This window comes from Amblyomma maculatum, chromosome 3 (genome assembly GCF_055883805.1).
Source record: "Amblyomma maculatum isolate TAMU_Amacu chromosome 3, ASM5588380v1, whole genome shotgun sequence".
Taxonomy (NCBI): domain Eukaryota; kingdom Metazoa; phylum Arthropoda; class Arachnida; order Ixodida; family Ixodidae; genus Amblyomma; species Amblyomma maculatum.
The window spans coordinates 214,321,841-214,342,414 of NC_139346.1; the positions used below are offsets into that span (position 1 = coordinate 214,321,841).

General features: G+C 48.7%; 1 protein-coding gene across 1 annotated transcript in view; it reads left to right on the plus strand.

The window, feature by feature from the left end:
- Positions 1 to 15,663: 15,663 nt before the first annotated feature.
- The window catches only part of LOC146197671 (solute carrier family 13 member 2-like), a 124,749-nt gene continuing 119,838 nt past the window's right edge, over positions 15,664 to 20,574 (plus strand). Inside the window, exon 1 of the mRNA XM_084599581.1 lies at positions 15,664 to 16,434. The gene's annotated coding sequence lies outside the window, so the exon portion shown is untranslated. The remainder of the gene's footprint in view (positions 16,435 to 20,574) is intronic.

Sequence of the window (20,574 nt, forward strand, 5' to 3'; positions counted from 1 at the left end):
CTAACTGCCGCTAATCGATGGTTTTAGCAAGAGATCACGTAACGTGGCTGATATGTGCTGCAGCCGCTGGAACCTGTAAATCGTCAGAAATCTGAAGTTAGGGACGATATATTACAATGACGCATTAAAAGGCGACCTTAATCGCTGCGAAATCAGCCACCTCATTTGAATGAATACCTGCATGGCCAGGGACACAAGAAAAACAAACCTCTCCTATAGTGCATGTATTATAAAAAGTGAAGGCAAACGGCTCAAGAACTTTTTTTTGTGAAGTCTCAAGTGAGCCTGACAGACAATCAGAGAGAATGATAGCTTGCGATACATGACATTGAATTCTGTGCATTTCCAATTCAAGAGTAAAAATTCCGCGAGGAATATAGGAGTATATGATCCGGGATGTAGATGGAATTACTCCATGCCAAATCCTACGAAAAGTTTCAACTGCAGCTTTTCCGAAGCTGACGGAGGCATCTGCAGAATGAGCGTCAGGTAGGAGGTAATTCCGCTACGTGATCGGGAAGGAGACCGTTTAAAATTTTGCTGGTATGCGCTTCGCTTGAGAGGAAATATGTGGTCTTAATGGAATTCCACTGCCTGCGTTTCATCAGCCAATTGCAAAGAGCTGAGGTCAACGCCAATTGTTGTTAAAAAGCTCTGTTTAAATGTAACTCGTGGCATTTGATACAGTTGCCAATGACTAGAAAAGAATAAAGGCGATCGAGAGACAATAATGGCTGTATCGACTTTAGTGACCGGGTCTATCGGTTCAGACGACCCCAGGAAAGTTCGCCCCATGAGTTGTTTCGCGTTCGTGCGGGAGACATATTATTCTTCTTATTGTGCGCATGACCCACAATGGGGGATTTGCCACGTGCACGTACGAGAAATGAATACACGATCCGGCTTTTTCATTTTGTCTGGCAGCGCAGAGGAGAGAAGTGTGGAAAATAAGCTCGCGAGAAGAAGGGTGAGGAAGAGGAATCTCGCCAACGTTCAGTGAACGCACCATGCTAAGGTGGAGTCATCTTTGTAAATAAACTTAACAATATATAACTTTTGAATCCGAGTTTGGTGTTGATGAAAAAAATTTGGAAATAATTATGAGTTGGCAGGGATCAAGGTGATAGGCAATCAAGAAGCGACAATAAAATATGAGTGCCTACACAATTACCCTCCCAAATAAAACTTGTAAGTGTAATCAATACAAAGAAGCGCTAACGAGAAAATTTTCCGGTCGCAAAATTATGCCTATGGAATAACTCTCGCACCGGTTTTAGGACGTGCCTTTTGGCGCTTAGAGGCGGAGAGGAAATTTTTGACGGCAGTCCTAAGCGAGCAAAAAGATTTTACAAAACATTCCTTCTCTGAGGAGTATACCTCTGGCAGGAGAGGATGTAATGCTCTATAGTTTCCACGCCATCACATTTTGCCCAAAGATTCGACGGTGTGAATCCAAAACGACACGAAGAAGGAGGCAACGAATTCAGCAACGCAAGAGCGTCATAGAGGCCTCACCTTGCCTAGAGCTGCACTACTGGATATTCCAAGCTAAATTTAAATGTTCACGCAGTAGCTAGGGGCGGCTCATGGCTTAGTGGGTGCAGTATCTGGAACCTCTCGAAACGAGACATAGACAACAAAATAGTGTTAGGTACAGGCCAATTGCTAGCTAATTCGCTAAAACATCAGCCGTTGTATTAGTATATGCAAAGCCGAAATGCCAAGAACCTCAATGAAAACGCACATCTTGTACATGCAAGGGAAAGAAAAAATTTGATTTGATTTGTGGGGTTTAACGTTACAGAGCGACTCAGGCTATGAGAGACGCCGTAATGAAGGACTCCGGAAATTTCGACCACCTGGGGTTCTTTAACGTGTACTGACAACGCACAGCCCATGGGCGCCTTGCTTTTCGCCTCAATCGAAAAGCGGCCGCGGCTGTGGCTTCGTAGCGCAAAGCGAGGTGAAATCAAACGTTCCGCCACATCGTTTAACACTGGTAAACCGGGAGGCGTGGGTGGATAGCGATTCCCATTGGTAATTTTCCGTTTCACTAGAGATCCCTTACACGTCGCGCACACCCTAGCCACGGTTCCATTTAACTCGGCAGATGCCAAACGCAACGTCTCACGCATACTGTCACTTACGGTTGTCTAGTTTCTCAAGTGTCATAGTCTCTCACACACATCACAAACATGGCCAAACAAGTTGTTCACGAAGTCCGACGTAAACACTCTGGACGCACTCGCGCTTTTGCTCAGTCTTAACACGTGTTCGGTGTAGCGGTGAGTCTTAGAATTTTCCATGTTTTCTTCCTTCTGCTGCTGCTCCTCCTCCTCCTCCTTACTTTGTTGACTACAACTGGCCACAGCGGTGGCCATAGCGCGTCGTTCGGCTTCTTGGCGACGACGTCTTTTTGCGAGGCGTTCCTCACGTTGTTCCGGCATTTTAGATGCACGTTTTGCCTTGGCTAGATCTTTCCTCAGTTTTTCGGCGGCCAGCTCCCAGGCGACTACCTCTGGATCGGAAGAACTCAATTTATCCGCTCAGCAGCAGCCGCACATCTCCTTGGCTTTTATGTCGAACGCGCGACGAGGAGGCGACGCGCCACCCACGCCTCTCATGATATCACTTGGTTTTCGCGCATGCGCAGAACTGGCGGCTCCCGTACACGCGAAACTCTGCTCTGACCCGCGTAGGGTAGCTTTTCGCTACAAAAACACAAGGGATCGCCTCAAAATACGTGTCTTCGAGCCTTCCAGCCCTGCTAAGAGTCTTTCCTCAGTTTTTCGGCGGCCAGCTCCCAGGCGACTACCTCTGGATCGGAAGAACTCAATTTATCCGCTCAGCAGCAGCCGCACATCTCCTTGGCTTTTACGTCGAACGCGCGACGAGGAGGCGACGCGCCACCCACGCCTCTCGTGATATCACTTGGTTTTCGCGCATGCGCAGAACTGGCGGCTCCCGTACACGCGAAACTCTGCTCTGACCCGCGTAGGGTAGCTTTTCGCTACAAAAACACAAGGGATCGCCTCAAAATACGTGTCTTCGAGCCTTCCAGCCCTGCTAAGAGTGAGGGGTAGTCATAGGGTATGAGTTCGTGAATATAAATAACAAAAAACTTCGTGAAGGGCCAAATCAATTGCAAGGAGTTCAGCAGTAAATACCGACATATAAACTGGGATCTGGACACAAAAACTCCTATCGAGTGATCGGGAATAAATGCTTATTGCTGCTTTTTCATCACGTTGGGAGGCATCAGTGAAAATAGCTATGTGACGTGGGTACTGTGACAGGTAATCACCCAGGAGGCCATTTGTCTGGTTTGGTTTGTGGTTTGTGGGGTTTAACGTCCTAAAGCGACTCAGGCTATGAGAGACGCCGTAGTGGAGGACTCTGGAAGTTTCGACCACCTGGGGTTTTTTAACGTGCGCTGACATCGAACAGCACACGGGCGCCTTGCTTTTCGCCGCCATCCAAAAGCGGCCGCCGAGGCCGGGATTCGATCCCGCATCCTTGGGAACAGTAGTCGAGCGCCGTAACCACTGCGCCATCCCGGTGAGGCAGGCCATTTGTCATATTGATAACCATGTATGCCACAGTACAAACAACCACAAACTGTATTTACTCAGCCCTTGCTGTCAAAAAGTGCAGTTTCGCTTAGTTCAGTACAACATGTTATAATGTTCAGGCTACTTCATGCGCTGTCTTTCTCTTTCTTTGCCGTCTAACACAGAGCACCTAACTACTAAAGGCCATTTCTCACATTAGTAGTTAGGTGCTTTGCGTTAGATGACAAAGAAAGAGAAAGACAGCGCAGAAGTAGCCTGAACCTTATAACATGTTGTACTGAACTAAGCGAAACTGCACTTTTTGACAGCAAGGGCTGAGTAAATACAGTTTGTGGTTGTTTGTACTGCGGCATATATGGTTATCAAGAAGTAGAGCTCATAAAAATGGGAGAAGCCCCTACAGGAAGAGGCTGAAGTGCTCGTAAAAAGGTTCGTACACTGAGAAGCATTTTTTACTATGCGATCAGGCAACAGGAAGTTTTTTCTTTGTTTATTAAAGCGAAAGCCTTTAATGCCCCTTACTCACGGCCGCGCCCGGCATCTTGCCTCACTATAGCTGTCAACCACCATGACAGTCACGCCGGTCACGTGACTGTCATGGTGGTTCTTAGTTCTCCTTGTGTATTGTTAGGGGAAGCGGCCCACTAGGGGTGGCTCTCCAAGCAACCTCTCCTTTTGCAATAAATGCTTTCCACCCCCATCACGGCGGCGTGGTGGCCATGGAGACCACCACCGCTAGTTAGCGGTAGATACTGATCGATAATGATAGTTAGTGGTAGTTAGTGACAGTGATGATAATGACAGAGATAACTGACTATGGCGTCATCACCTGGTGACGGCATGACAAGTCGTGACGTCATGGCCGGATATGTTCGGCAGTGTCCCAAAACTGACGTCATGACGAGTCATGACATCCCCAGCCAATTCACGCAAATACAAAGTTGGCCCCGCCAGGCGTCCGATCCAGGCGTCCGTGCGACCCTACAGCATACAGAAGCAGACGCAGTACATCAGACATCAGTGGCGAGGAAAGAAAAGGCGCAGTATCTGTCATAATTCGCCGCGAACTATAATTGATTTTATTTGTAGGCAGGGAAAGGCGCGGTAACTGTCTCACTTGTTTTCTGTGGACACCGCAACCGCGCCGTAAGGAAAGGGAGGAAGATGGGAGTGAAAGTGGAAAGAGAGAAAGAGAGAGAGGAGCCGTAGTGGAGGGCTACGGAGTAATTTCGACCACCTGGGGATCGCCGCGAACACCTTAGCCGCACCGTAAAGAAAATGAGGAAGGTGGGAGTGAAAAAAGAGAGAAAGAGGTGCCGGTAGTGGAGGGCTTCGGACATTCGTGCAATAGACGCTTTCACCTCATCGCACTTTAGTGGTTCAAAGTGCCCCCTAGAATTTTTGAAGCGAAAGCTACATTGACCACGAACGAGGATGGATTGGAAAACATTTATTTCGTCAATATGTAGATGTAGACGGTCCGCTCTAAATGGCCTCCAGCTCTCTCTTAAGGTTATTTACCCGAGCGCGCACAAAAATGGGACGTGGGCGCACTTCAGGGATAAAATCGTTGACTTCACTAAATACTTGTCAGGGCGCGAATGCATCCTGAAAAAAAAAAAGTGCGATAGCGCTTTCTCAAAACTTAATCCAACAAGAAATATGTAGCCAAAATGCCAATATAATAAGAATCGAGCGGTGACAGCACCGAACCGAAATCAAATATTTTACGAATAGTCACTATGTCACGGTGTAGTATTATGCTAAATATGATAATCTATAACAGACGCTAATATGTCATAAATAACAATGCATTCGCTAGGTGTCCGTCTAAAACGCTTGAATGAATGGACCTTCGTGGTCTATGCGCAGCGTTCCCGTCTTGCACACAGAAGACTTGGGTTCGACCCCCATACCCGCCTTTTTAACTAAATTTATGCGAAAGGTTTCGTTAAGAACGACAGCAGAGGCTGGCCATACGTCGAGCAAAAGATGCCGAGTGGAGGCAGAGAAAAGTTGTGGATGTAGCCATGCGTGACCATTCCGAACAGTCTACCCAAACCGAGGATCGGAACGGTGAGTGCATGACCGACCACATCATTCGACTTGTCGGGCGTGCATTGATTACGCGTGCATTCAGAGAGCTAAACAGTTGCGTTTGACTTACTGCCTAACGTGAAAAACCTGACCAAGTAAAACTACAGACAAACCAAGATTTCGCTTTGCTCAAATTGGTATAGCAGAGCTAAACCACGACAATTTTTTTTCCACATTACATTTTTTTTTTACATGCCGTATGATCTACTGACATGCACTTTATAACTTGAAGAAAGCTGAAATCTTTATTTTTATGTCACTAGAAACACAACTTTATGTTACGTTGTTCAAGAGAAAAAAATGTAAGGAATCACAAGCATCCTGTCAGGCTTACGGCTTTGATGCATGGAACACGTATACATATATATCTGTAAAGGTCCCAGTACTCATGCCGTGTGACTGCGCTGAGTACGCCGGGTACTTGAGGGCAAGCGATTCCAGGTACAATTGAGAGGAGGAGCTCAGGAGGAAGCTGCACAGCATCATGCCGAGATGGGGCTCTCTGCAGAGCAAGAAGCCGGGAGTTGTAGTGTTTTGTAAAACGTCCGTCGTAAAGCCGCGTTCAGACTACGTGCGCAACGCACGTATCGTTCGTAAGTATCGTAAGCGTAAGCGCAAAAAACGTAACGTGTCTGTTCAGACTACTGTCGTATTGAGCGTAAAATGCGCAACGTACGCAGCAAGCGTGGGCGTAAATGTCGGAGGACCCGCGACTTTTACGACTATTACAGATACGTCTGTTACGCGCGACCAATGCGCACAGCCGTTTCGGTTTTCCCTTTCCGGTCACGGGGCTTCCGGTCCTTTCAGATTTCGCGCGCAAACCACTAGTAGGCGACATCATCCAACGCTCCTACTCTGCTGCAGTGTCTCGGCTCGCCAGTGTTATTGGTGTTTTGTCGGTGATTGTGTCTGTGTCGGTGATTGTGTCTGTCCGCAGCTTGATCATTTGCAGTGCGGAATCTTCGCTGTGGAATTATCAGCCTCTCATAAAGAAAGTTCGGCAGAGGCCGGCTCTCTACTGTCTCTACTACGAGTAGCTGAAATCGCACAGAGAGAAGTGCAAAACGATGCCTGGCTGCAAATTGCCAGTGCGCTGAGTCAAAGTAGTAAGTGGTTTATCAATCCGTTTTTTCATGCGCGAACAAGCTCTCAACAAGCAAATGTTTCCTCTAGTTTAGAAAAGTGAGGTTATGGAGGCGGGGGATGCCCGCTTCATCCCCGTGCATTCTCGCAGCCCATCGGCTCCGTTGACAAGTGAGGAAACAGTTGGCCTGCAGCGAAAGGCCGATGCGGGGAGACGTTGCGGTCGGGCCGCAGAACGGAGCTGGTGGGGACTCGTCGAAGTTTGAAAGAAGCTCACCGTAAAAGAGAAAAAGAAAACAGCATTTTCTGAGGGGGGACGAGGTTCCGCGGACGTTTCCGAGTCTGCCGCGCGCCCCGGCTCATTGTTTGGAGTCAGTAGTACGGCCTTTGAGTCACCGCCCCGGCCCGTCTCCAAGATCGCTCCGGGGCACTGGTAAAATCGCAAGCAGGGATGCAGGCGGACCGTACGCCTGTTTTGGTGCGAGAGAGTGCGATCACGGGACACCGAGCTGGAGTGCGCAGTGCGTCGACAGTGAGAGCGGGCGCGTGAAATGTGCGAAGGAGTGAGCGGTGCGTCAACACGGTGAGCGGACGTTTGAAAACTGTGTGCGAACGTGCGTGTGTGAAACGAAGTGTATTTATAATCGAGTTGTTAATTGTTAATATACCCATTGTTCTTTTTCGTATTTTATTTGTGTGTCCAGTCTTTTCTTTCACATCTCATTTTGAGCTTGAAGAGCCCAGACCTCCGCTATCAGCCGCTGCTAACCAGCGCCATGTTGAGAGCGCTGATTGGCCGGTCGTAAAGAACGCATCTTACCGAACGGCCCAGTGTGAACATGCGCGGTCGCAAGCTACGTAAACGGGAGTTCCAGCCACTATGCGCACTGCGATAAATACGATACTTACGACGGATGCGCACGTAGTCTGAACGCGGCTTAAGGAGCCGCCGCAGCGGTGCGACCACAACGCCTGCGTTGACGCGCTGACGTGCGAACACCGCGCGCGCGCAGGCAGAACGAACGCCACGCATACCAAACTGGATCCGCGAACGCTCCACTTCACGGGAAATTCGGGCGCGCGCTCAAGAGTGAGCGACCGCAGTGCACATGCCAACGACGCCGCGAGTGCAGTGCTTGGCTGCTGCGCGGTGGATTGCTGAGATCGTTTAGAACGCTGCACACGTTCTTCTGAAGGCTTCCCCGAACAGGGTGCCGTGGAATCCTCGAGGAAGCGCCGACTCGAAGAAAAAGAAGAAGAGATGCTCTCGCATTCCATTATTGCTTATTAGCGAACCGGAAGAAATGAAAACTCGGTCCTGCGCGTGGAGTTTTCTGATCCATAAAGATGGATCTCTGTCGGGTACATTATGCTGAACGGCTTATCAGCGCGCCTGTCTTTGTGGACGCGCTTTGACGACCGCCTTGAAGTTTCAGCAGAATTTCCTAATGCCCGGTTGGCGACATTATAGTTTGAAACAGTTACTGATTGATACCAGTGCTATTCCCACGGTGATGTACTTCTGTGGCGCGTTGCTGCTAAAGGCATATTCGCCGCGATAAGACTGTGTCGACACCGCAGTCACGCACCTTGCATGAGGACTTTTGTTCTCGATGCTTCCCATTTTTTGTGTCAGTCTCCTCGTCCATCCTTCCCCTTGTTCTGCTGATTTAGTCCGAAAATAGTGCTGAAATAATTGTTGGTCTGTGTCCAGTAGGCGTATTTTCTTTAATCAGTCTATAAATTTATTTATCGGTTTATTGTTATAGCTGTAATGGTTTGATGATGATTATAATGTTTATTGAGCACCCATTAGAAAGTGACGCAATAGAATGGCACCATCTCCTCTGCCGACTGAAACGGCGATGTCAGCTGCTACATGCATGTTCTCAAACACAGTGTGCGCAGGGTCTACATGTGTCTCGCACTCCACCCGCGAGCCGGATGGGGCGTCATAGTTAAGGGAGGAAAATAATATCTGTTGTTATGATAGTGATGAAAAGCTCTTGAAAATATGGTGCCATATCATGTGGGCCTATCGGTATGCCCTTGGTTTCAGTTACTGTTGGCTTGCTTTATAAACACCCCATAACCTGCTTTTTTTTTTTTTTTTTTGTAGCTGCTATGCGAAACGGTAACATTTTTGTATTAGTAAGGAGTGTGGTTATTCAGGGCCTGTTGTTCGCGGTACGTGAGCCAGTCATTCCAGGTTTTGAGAGAGCGAGGCAGAAAGGAGAACAGAACACTGGAGCGGCGTGCAGCAACAATGAGTTTTCATTCACTGCCTGATCCTGTTCTTAAAGAATCGGAAGAGTAAATGTCAGTGAGTATAGGGACTGTTATTGAGTCGCAGGGAACTTTAGGAAGCGAAAATGTTTCACTTCTTGCAAATTGACCATGTTTCTAAGCAGCTGCAAATAAAAAAGCCCAATGATGTTCTGCGTGTCACCAAGAGAATTCTCGGTTACGGCATTGAACATAACAACAGAACAAGCTGGGTGCCACTTTGGCTAGCAGCGAGAGCAGAGGAGAGCGCTTGTCAGTTGATATCTTCTTGTGCAAGTTAAAAAGAGGAATATGCTAAGGCAGCTGCTTCACCTGATGAAGCCAACCAGCGAAATAAAGTGGAACGTTAACTCTACGCACATACTTTTTCTTTCTGATTACCTGTAGCCATAGACACGGAAGTGATGAGTCCTTTTTGAATGCGCGTTGCTGAGTCAGAAGCAAGCCACCGATGAAATGCACCCATCGTTCGCAACAAGATGAGAATAACGGACAGAGTTATCAGGGAAAAGGAAGATACCTTACGGCAGTTTCAGACACTGGACATTTGTCATGCAGAGCGGTTAGGGTACGTTGCATCACCTAATTAGCTGCAGCCCCATAATGCCCCTCAAATTAAGCGCGCACCAGTCATCTTGTGTGACGTGCAAAAAGTTTCTCGATGTTTAATGGGATGGGCGCTAGTGGAAAAATAAGCATCACGTTTCAAAAAGGATTCATAAGGAGTTTCAACTTTCGGAACCACTTACATCTTTCTGCGCTGAGCTTGTGGCAGTTCAGGAGGCACTCTGCTCCGTGGCTTCTATAACCATGCTCCCTACTGCCCACGTTGTCATCCGCACTGACGCACTTCAAGCAGTACGTCTGCTCCGACGTGTCAGCCGCTGCCCTACAATTTGCCAAGACGTCCACCAGCTTGCGGCGCGCATCCCACAGTCAATACGCATTGAGTGGGTCCCACGGGATCTGCTGCCTTCCCAAAGTCAAGCTGATTTAGGAACCCGCCTCGTGAACCAAGACGCATCAATCCCACGGCTCCTCGAAGTGGACGACGCTACCCTCCTCCGGCGCCGCACCCGTGCACTTATCCCTCCGTGTGCAATATCTCTTCCCCGCGGGCTCACCCGTGCAGAGGAGGTTGCGCTTAGGAGGATCCGGGTCGGTGCTGCCCTTACACCAGCTGTCACTAGGACGTGGTCACACTGACAACACTTATATCCTCTCCCAGGATGCCCGATCTGTAAAAACGAAGATGTCGAGGCCGACATCCACCACTTGCTGTGGGACTGCCCAGCACTCAAACCAACACGGATTCGGCACCTGAGCATAGTTGGCCTTTCAGAAACCAATCCTGCCTCATACGTCACTTGGACGCAGGGACCTCATCATCGCTCACTTCTGGACTTCATAAAATCAGCCAACCTTTTTCTATTCATTTAATCATTCATTCATGCTTCATCTCATATCCTACTGATGCCCTGAGGCAATAAATATCGAATAAAAAAATCCATAAGGAGTGCTTCGGCGCCCACTGAGGAGTATGCGCGCTGCTCTTTGTCGACTTATCTGAGAAGTGCTTTTTTTTTGTCTTTATTAGCAGCATTATAAAGATGCCGACATGTGTAAACTCTTGCTTTTGCTTTTATTTCAGCTTACAGCTAAACAATAAAAAGTATTAATCATTTTGCTCTATTTTGGACTTTCGAGCGCCAATATGGCGACTATTTATTGACAAAATGGTCGTGGTTCAGCGGCAGGATTTCCGGGCGTTGCAGTCGTAGGGAAAATCTCCATGCTATATATGTGCAGTATGGAAGGGGAACGCGGCACGTCTACCGACATCGCTTCTCTCCTCTCAAGAGAAGGGGACTAAATGCGCAGGTGCTTTCTCCTGGCATGAAATACGGTTTACAGCTTCTACTACTTACATATTTCGTTCTCAAAGTGTTATCTGATCGCGGTTTATTTCTATTGACGTCCGTTATAGCTTCTCTTGATTTTAATAACACTGAGCAATATTTTGCGCAGTGGATACGAACTTGACCGAAGTGGTGGTGGTGGTGAAAAGCTTTATGCAATGTTGGGAGCCTTAAGTGATTACATCCTAATGACGGGTCAGCTCTTGGCTGCGTGTTGTGGCCGGAAGCTCGTGCTTCCCAGCGACACCCACAGCCCAGTCCGTCAGCTGCTTTTGAACGGCCGGGTCAGAGCTGGACACCGCAGCCTCCCATCGCTCGAGGTCGGAGAGTTGCCAAGTGGTTGGAGGGTGGAATTCCGAGCATTTGATCATGATGTGTTCAAAATCAGCTTTAGGTGCCCCGCACAGGGTGCACTGCGGCGAGAACAGTCCTGGATGGATCAAAGCTAAGAAAGCAGGGGATGGGAATGTACGCGTGACTGAAGCGGGCGCCACGTCACCTGTTGTAGCTTAGTCATGGATTTATGAGGAGGAGGGTAGATGGTTCGTTGATCACGGTAATGGAGAGAGATTTTGTGATAGGATACCATGCGCTCGCGAGCATCTCCTCAGGCGGTGGCAGTCCCTGCTCGGCTGACGAATCCTCGAGCAAAAGAGTGAGCTGCTTCGTTGCCTGGATGACCCGTATGAGCGGGCATCCATATTAATTGAATAAGGTGTTCGGGTGGGTGGAGGGAGGCGAGGAACCGGAAGGAACCAGGGATCGGACCGCGAACGAAGTTCCGTACGGCGGATTTAGAGTCGCTAAAGATGGTGGTGGATCGGGTAGTAGATATGGCGAGGGCAACCGCCGCCTCCTCCGCCTCCAGGGAAGTGGAGGCAAAAGTTGTACCGGCCGCGACCAGTTGCAAAGAGTTGAAGACAGCGCTGAGGGCGAATTCGCAGGGCGGGAGGGGTATGAGGCAGCGTCTACGTAAACGGTATCTGGCTGGAAGCTATAATGTTTGTGAAGAGCTTCTGCTCGTGCCTTGCGGCGAGCGACATGGTTCTCTGGGTGCATATTCTTAGGTACGGGATGCACCTTAAGAACGCGGTGTATCGTAGGGGGATAGTGTATGTTGTGTAGAGCGGTGACCGGGAGGTGAGAGAGATGGATGCGAGCAAGGATGTTCCGGCCGGTGAGGGTAGTTGATAGTCGCTCCAACTGGGCTGAGCGGTGGGCTTCCGTGAGCTCAGCCAGGAAGTTATGGATGCCCATGTGAAGAAGACGTTCATTGGAGGTGTAGCGGGGTAAGTTGAGGACGGCCTTGTACGCCTGTCGGATAAGGGCGTTATCCTTGTCTTCCTCCGCCCGTGTGAAGAAGAGGTAGGGGAGCGAGTACACAGCAACGTGGCTCTCTTGCCGGCAGTTTCTATGTATTCATATTTTCATTTCATGCGCAGACAATAAGCATTTTAATAGCGAGTATTAGAATAAGGGGGCCCAATTGGTTAGGGGGATGGGGCAATAACTGGACGACAATGCGCACGCGTGGAATGCTGCGATGAATGGGCGAGGGGTGCTGCAACCACTCTGGGAATGTGCTGTCGCGCTCCGCTATATTACCCTAATCGATAAGTCCTTCTATTCTAAAACGCACTAATTACTCATGACAAACGGCTGATTAACTGAAGGAGCTGTCACCGGCTACCGCCAAGCTACTCCAACGGAAGATGCCTGTTTAGTTGAAAGGCAGTCTTTGCAGAACAGTGGCGGACTTTGAGAACTGGAAATCATTCACGGCTTACACAATGGATACTGAAAAGGAGTGTGACATAGATCTCCCTTCGTTTGCAACGAAGCGTAGCTTCATTGCACGAGGCAGTTCGAAGCAGTTTCATGCATTTCTTTCCGAAGGCAACCATCCTTAGTATATTTTATTTATTTTTCAACATACCCATGGCGCCATTGTCTGGCATTACAAGGGGGTGGGGGGGGGGGGGAAGAAAAAGTATACAAATGCCACCGCGTGCAGGTGGTTACAAAAAACAAGAAAGAAATATAATATTGAGATAGAAAGAACACGGAATTATTATACATAAAAAAATCTCACAGCATGGACGAAAATGAATCCTTTGATAATACGGACACTACTTAATTCCTTGGGCAGCGCTTGTTCCATTCCGAAATCGTTTTCGGGAAAAAAAGGCATTTTGAAAAGGTCAGTCCGGCATCTGTATGCTTTAACTTTAGGTGAATGAACTCTCCGTAAAGACACATGATCGGGGTTCACTATAGATTTTGTTCTGTCTATTCCAGCTTTTGGATGAAATATATTGTGAAATAATTTTAAACGCAGAAACTTTTCTAAGCTTTTGCAGTGTGTCCCAACCCAAACCTTTTGTCGCGCGCGTTACACTAAAATATCGCCCACGGTTATTAAAAACAAAACGAACGGCGAAATTCTGTACTCTTTCTAGGTTTTGAATGTTAATCAAGGATTTCGGGTCCCAGACTGTGCAAGCATACTTAAGTATGCTTCTAACATTTGTATTATACAGCAGTTCTTTTGTTTGGTTGTACATTGTAAGGGATGTGACGGCTGCCAACCTTCTCTAACACATACAGTTATTTTGGATTCCCATCCGGCACAGATTAACCGGGAAATCATTGAGGCCAGGCATATCATTCGATTGGGTGCAAATTGCGTTAGTGAACCGTCAATCGCTTTAACAGATAATGAGGTTGAGTTTCTTGAACGTGGTGTGTGTGGGGGGTTATCATGCTTCTCTTGTTTAATGTGCGGTTTGGTGCTGCTTGGCTGGGTTATATATCTGTGTGTTTTTTTTCAATAAACTTCAGTTGTGAGTCAGCGCCCGTCCTGTCCGTTCTTCTCCTCCGTGCACGTCTTTTGCGCTGTTTTTCTATCATGTCACCATACCAACTCGCCCAGATGTCTCTTCTTTTACAGTTCTTTTGTCTTTAAAGGGAAAAGTTTAGCGTTACGTCGCAGGAAGCCCAAAACACAACAGGCTTTGGCAGTAACAAAATCCACGTGACGATGCCAAAACATTGCATTTGTTAAATATGCACCAGGATATTTAAATACCAACCCCGAAAGCAGTCTACTATTATTAATATTATAAGTGAAATTATGGGGAACCTTCTTTTTAGTGAAACACATATGTACAGAATTTTTTATAAATTAATTTGAATTCCCTAATTCTCACACCACCGGGCTACTTTACACAAGTCCTAATGTAATGCGTCGCAGTCACTTCGATCATTAGTAATTATATTCAATACACAATCGTCCGCAAAAAGACGCATGCATGAAAAAATACCTGAAAAGATGTCATTCGTGTAAATATGAACAGTAATGGGCCTAAGACGTATCCCTGACGCCATTTCATGCGACTGTTTCCCGTTGACAACAATACATTGACGCCTAAAGCTCAAATATTCCTTTATCCACCTATTACCTTTCTCATTTATGTTGTACCAGTATAATTTTTGTATTATTAAGGAATGTTATACAACCTCAAAGGTTTTCCTGAAATCTAGAAATATACAGTCAACAGAATATTCCTTGTCCAATGCACTTGACAGGTCATGTACAAATGTAGAATCATGCGTCAGTGCAACAGGTCATATACGTGCATCAGTATTGAAGCTTTGGACTGCTACGACTAGCAGAAAGAAGGCTAGGGACGATAAGTGGATTGCCACTTAAGCAAGAATTCTTTATTAAGACAAATAATATGTACAGGTGGCACAGTTGTTTGCCGTGAGATCAGTGTTGCAGCCAGGGGGAGGGTATGGCTTATGGAGCTTCAGCTAACCCCCTCCCCCCCCCCCCCCCCTCTTCCTGAAATAATTTTTTTTTCGTACTGTCAGCACGCCGATGAAAACAATCACCGGCACGGAAATCATTATGGATTTCGGCGAATAACGGTGGCAGAAGTCCTCACAAAGACCAATGCATCAAGTTGTCGTAGTTCCAAGTGCAGGCCCGACGAGCCGACCCATCTGAATGTCACGTTGCCAGGACGTGGAATGTATTCCACTTTCTTTCCCTTTGCTTCCGTATTGAAAAGACCGCGCTATACAAATCAGCCGAGACGGCGGAATCTCGCCGCGTACCTGAAATGCCTAGCTGAAGCGCTGAGCCTAGATGGGCTTCACTGAAAGAAGCAGGTAGCGCCCCCATTCCCACTGGTGGCCAGACTCGGAGTTCACTGTCTGCGCACCGCCGGTCGATATCGAGAGAGGAGAAATGCCGGGTATTTCATTTTTATCCGCGCGCTCTCTCTCTCTCTCTCCTTCTCCTTCTCGCATTCTTCGTTCGCTCTTTTAATTTACGTTTTTGTTCCCTAACCGTACAAGGCTCGCAGCATACTTTCTCAATCCTCCCTCTCCCTAGGATGGATATTCGCTAAGGCTATGGGGTCACGAAAGGAACCGCTTCAGGGAATACTTCGAGATAGGATGTGGGGACAGAAGGCGGTGTGCCTAAATGTTTGACACCGTCGCAGTTAAAAAGAAGCAGTTCCCCTGACTGTTCCCATTTATAGGCTCGTCTTTCCATTTTTTGAGTTGGAAAAGAAAGGGCGCCGAGGCGACGCCGCCGCTCCCCTCTCACTTCCTCTCTCTCACGTTCTTATGGTGGCGAGGGCAAAACGCGCAACGAGGGAGGAGCGCGGCAACAAAACCCAAATAAATATGGCGGTGGCGACGTCGACTTGGGCAGCAGCAGGAGCAGCCGGCGGCAACGGCGGCGCCTCGTAGCGCGGTTACCGAGAAGCGCCCTTCGTACTCGCTGTTCCGGAAGGCGGTAGCGGCAGCAGGCCCAGTGGCTGCGTCGAGAAAGCGTCGGCCGACTTAGCCTGCCCGCCGGCGCTTCGATTCTCCATCACCACCACTGTGGCGGCGCCTGGACTGCGTTTGAGCTGCGTCGGAGTCAAGGGCCGTTCGTCGAAGTCCGCCGTTAAAACCGCGCACGAGGGCACCTACCCGACGCGACGAAGCCGGTGACCGAAATCGACAGTGCTCTCTGACCTGCTGCGTGTGCAGTGCGAGACGGACGCCTCTTCGGTTACTTCGCTTTCCGCGGGGCTCAGATCATCATCGCGGACCAGCGATTCGAATCGGTACACCGTGTTCTCTTCCCTGTTCGCGCAGGGACTGCTGCGGCGTGCGGTTCTCTCGCGTATGGGAGTGAACACACATTGCGTTGGTGACGGCTGCTGCCTTTTCGTGGCGGCTCGGAATGCGCGCTGGTGGAGTGCGGAACTGAGTGAGGAGTGCGAGTTGCCTTCTACAGCAGAATGCTGCCGGGCTGCCGCGACCAGTAGTTGTGCTAGCAGCACGTGGTGATTTGTGGCTCCCCCTCCTCCTTGTCGCTCCTGCCGACGACGACCACGTTGACATTTTGGAAAGCGACCAAGACGACCGCTCCTCCTCGTCCCCCGCTGTTCCTGGTCCCCGGCGTTCAGGTGAGAAGACGGCGCGGCGCCAGCGGCCCGGTGGCACGCATGCGACATGCCTTTCGCTTCTCGTTCGTTGCACTCCCCGCATCTTCCGCGCATGCGGCGGAGCTGGTTGCGGGAGTCGCGTGGCACGCGCTCCGCCCTCGTTCTCCTCTTAGGTTCATTCATTCTCCGGGGAAGAGCCAGTGATGTGTCCTCGCTCTCGCCGCGGCCCGGGATGCTAGTGGATTGTCACTCTACCGATTCTACCTTTTGTGTCCTACGTCTTCTGAACTCCTTGAGGTGCGCTTAGACAGAAGAGGCGCGCGGATTTTCTGGCTGCCGTTTCTAAGCTTCTCATAGTTGGCTGGTTCGCGACACGTTGTTATTATAGGGCACAAATAACTCCGTGGTCCTATATTTATTTGCTTTGACTTAGGGAATTGAACGTCTCAAAGCGACTCAGGCTACAAAGGGATGCCATAACGGAGGGTGCGAAATAATTGCTCCCTCCTGTGGCGGGGACCTAGTTGGTATTCACATCTTCGGCGAGTGAAAAAAAAAAAAAAAAGGGGGGGGGGGGGGGTCCGCAGGGGAGACGGCTTGCAGATACGAGGATCAGGGCCTCAGCATTGCACTAAGTATAACGGGAAAACGGCTAAGATTTTATGGCTTGATTTATCTGCGGCAACTTCGGCAGCTAGCACATGCTGCCACGATCAAGTGGTCGTGACAAAATTTGATATGCGGTGCCGTCATATAGAGCTTTGTAGGGGAAAGAGAGCAGCACGGGGTGTCAAGATGTTGCATGCAACGTAGTCTGTCTCAGATCTGTTTCGATGGACCTTCAGCGTGGGGTGGTATTATCACAACTTAGATACCTAGTATCCAGCTGCCAATCGACTTCAGATGAGATTTGCAGGCTATATGCCTTGGGCACGTTCAAGGACTTGACAATCACAGCTCTGTAATTCTCAATGCTGCCATTCGTGTCAGGGCCAATGGCCAATGGGGTCAGGGCGCAATTTTTTCTTACATTGGCACATAGGGATTGAATGATTCTTTATACTCAGCTTTTCTTTTGTAGTAAAAGCCACACTGCGCTAGGTTTTCAAACCGTCTGCGTGGCACCGGGGCACCGTGCCTCGTGACCGTTGCCTAACAACTGTCACGTAATATAGACCGAGAGCTGGGCCAGGAGTTGGAGGAGGAAAGAAGAAGAAGAAGGAAACGAAGAAGAAGACAGATAACTCGGTAGTTGGTAGAGGTGAACGACAACTGCGAATTACTCGGACAGAAGGTTCGTGTCGGACGTTGTGACGGTGGCACATTAAATCCAGGCGTCCGCAGAAAAATTCGCTGCAACACTCACAGCTTTCGCTCTGTCACTAAGTTCAAGCTATGCTTAAACCCCCACAATTTCTCTTTTTGATGCCACTTGAACTCTTTTCTTCCGCAGTACAGATATGTTTGAGGTACTTTTTTGCTCATGACTTGTTTGATAGGGATATTGAAGTAGTCAACGCAATATGAGGCGGTCAATGTCTATTCTTGATGACTATAGATGTTAATATAGATCGGGCGCGAAGTAATATGCTCCAAATTCCTTTTCTGAGTCACTGTATGAGTAGTGCGCTCGAGAGAAGTTCTTGCCAAAGGCAGCAGACAAAGAAAGTGTTCTTGTGCGGCACTTACACCCTTGCGACGTACTATGCAAAGCACTATGACTAGCTTCAGTAAAAAAAATTGACGTGGATCAGTAGCACGCATTCTTCATCCGATGTGGACAGAAGGAAGCACTCAAATCAGGGACTCTATACTCGCGGACATCTTTTTGTGGATTTGAAGAGAGGTTTAGGTAGGAAAGAGGAGGCAGGCCTTTACCCCCGCCGTGTTGTGTGTATCATTCGGAGAAGCGTGAGGAAAGGGGGGGGGGGGGGGGGGGGGGAGATTTAGGGATGTAGCCCATTTTCCACGGGGCGAGAACAAAAGGCCCGTGCCTTCCCTCTCCTGCCTAGCCTCCGCAGCAGAGCCCCAGAAAACTGTCCGCGGCAGCTGCGACATGGTGGAGTGCGTGTGTCGTGAAAAATCTAATCGCGTGGTGTTTCTTGTGTTGATAGCTATGAGTTCTTGAAGGCAGTCTGGCGAACGCCCTTGTCATGGAAGATATGAGGTGAAGATTACGAGAACAACTTTTCTGCATACTAATGAGTGCAGAAGGAATGGATTCCACTATTGCTGCTCGGACGGAATATCGCCAAGCGCACGTCATTCTGAGCCTTCGAGTTACCACATGTCACTTATTGCTTTCTTTTTTGCCTTTCACGCAGTTTAATCGTTAATCGGCGCACTATAGTCACGGTTTGCATCTGGCCCAATTACATATGAAGGACCAGTGCGAAGCAGAAAGCGTGAGTTCCTCCTCGTGCGACATGCCGCTTGTTTAACACCGCTTCAACTGGAGGCCGCAGGGTTATGTACGGACCGGTAAACTTTGAGTGGGAGATCCGGTTCGGAAAGCTGCTCGGTAAATGTCGCTCCACTACACTCCATACTTTCGTCGCACAACCGCGCAACGCGATCAAAGCAGGGGCTGACGTCAGCCAATCACGTGCCGAAGACACGAAGCCTCTCAAAATCTCGTGACTCGCTGGCTGTCCAATTTATAGGCCAATGACATGCCAACAGGTTCACAGATTCGGCCCGTGATTGGTTATTGATGACTCGCCGACTCTGCACATATAGACCAATGACATGCCATCAGGTCAGAGACTTCCCGGGATTGGCCATCGAGACTACTTAATTCAACTGATGTTCACGGTTTTACATATAACCGAAGAGTACACCCCGCGCTTGTGCTTAAGTCCGGTTAAATTGATTAGCGAGAGCAGTTCCATTTAAAGTGATTCACCCGCAGCCACTTTTGCTGATCAGCGGTTGTACTTGCCCTTCCCAGTCGTCCCGGTCTGCGCGTGCTGATTTCCTGGTGAAGGTCAAAAGACCTTGCGTGCAGGCTCGGTGAAATGGCGATGGCCGTCTGTGCCCTTCGTCCTTAGAAAACAATTCCTGATGCAAAAGGATTTCAACCGCGTTGTAAACAAGACAATTAATTGTTCTTTACGGCATCGATAATAAAAAAAGATTTTTTTTATGGCAGTCAGAGTATCTGAACTTGCCAGTATTCGTTAACAACCATGACCATGTCGTGAACGGGCTGTGGATCAAATGGGCTAACAAAGAGTACCCCCCCCCCCCTCCCTCCCCTCGCGCCCCCTTTCGAGTAAGGCTAAAATGGCGAGTGTGCAGGGGGTTCGTTGAATTGTAGTGGCTCCGACGTAAGGGCGGTCTTTCTTTCGGCTGCATGCGTCTCACCTATTTTCGCCCTGGTCGTTTTCTATGACAGCTCGAGAGGAGGAGGAAAGGCAGGGATGTTAACCGGTAAAAGAAACCTGTTTGCTATTCTGCACTGGGGCAAATGGGTGAGTGGATATAAAAATTATGGGTAAGAGAGGGATGGGTGGAATCAATACAGTCACATCAAAGCCATATCATCTTACATCATGTCGCATAACAGCAAAATCACAGCCTATCGATTAGGCCCGTGGTTTTCATGAAGCGGAGCAGTGCCTGGGAGGCCTCCACCGCCGATGATCGCCGCGGCCAGTGACCTAAGAATCGAGAAATTCCTAAATGCGCCCCAGTGTGCGTCGTGCTCTTTGTTTCTGGGTAACATCAGATTCTTCCCGTTTTGCGTCCTGTGAAAGTTCTACGTGGAAGCGTGCCTCTCCGAAATGCATTTGCAATAGTTGCATTTTGCAATGCATTTTGAAGTGCATTTTTCAATAATTATTTATTGGGAGGTGTGAGTACTAAGATATAGGGTAGAGAAGAGCAGTAGTCCTAATGTCATTTCAAAAAGGCCTCAATAGTTATTTATTGGTGATATAAGCATTCTGTTCTTCATCAGGGCCGGCTTGCACGATAAAGTCCGAGCTAAGTCCAGACTTAAATGGTGTCTTTAGAAAGACCAATCTTATTTAAGACGGCTCGTGTTCCGAACGTCGAACGCTTCGGGTTCATGTTCACCAGAGTGGCTTCCCAGAACGGCCTCAGCAACCACTTGGGGCATTTTTCCTCGTAACACAATCTTATACCGCAAAAAGCAAT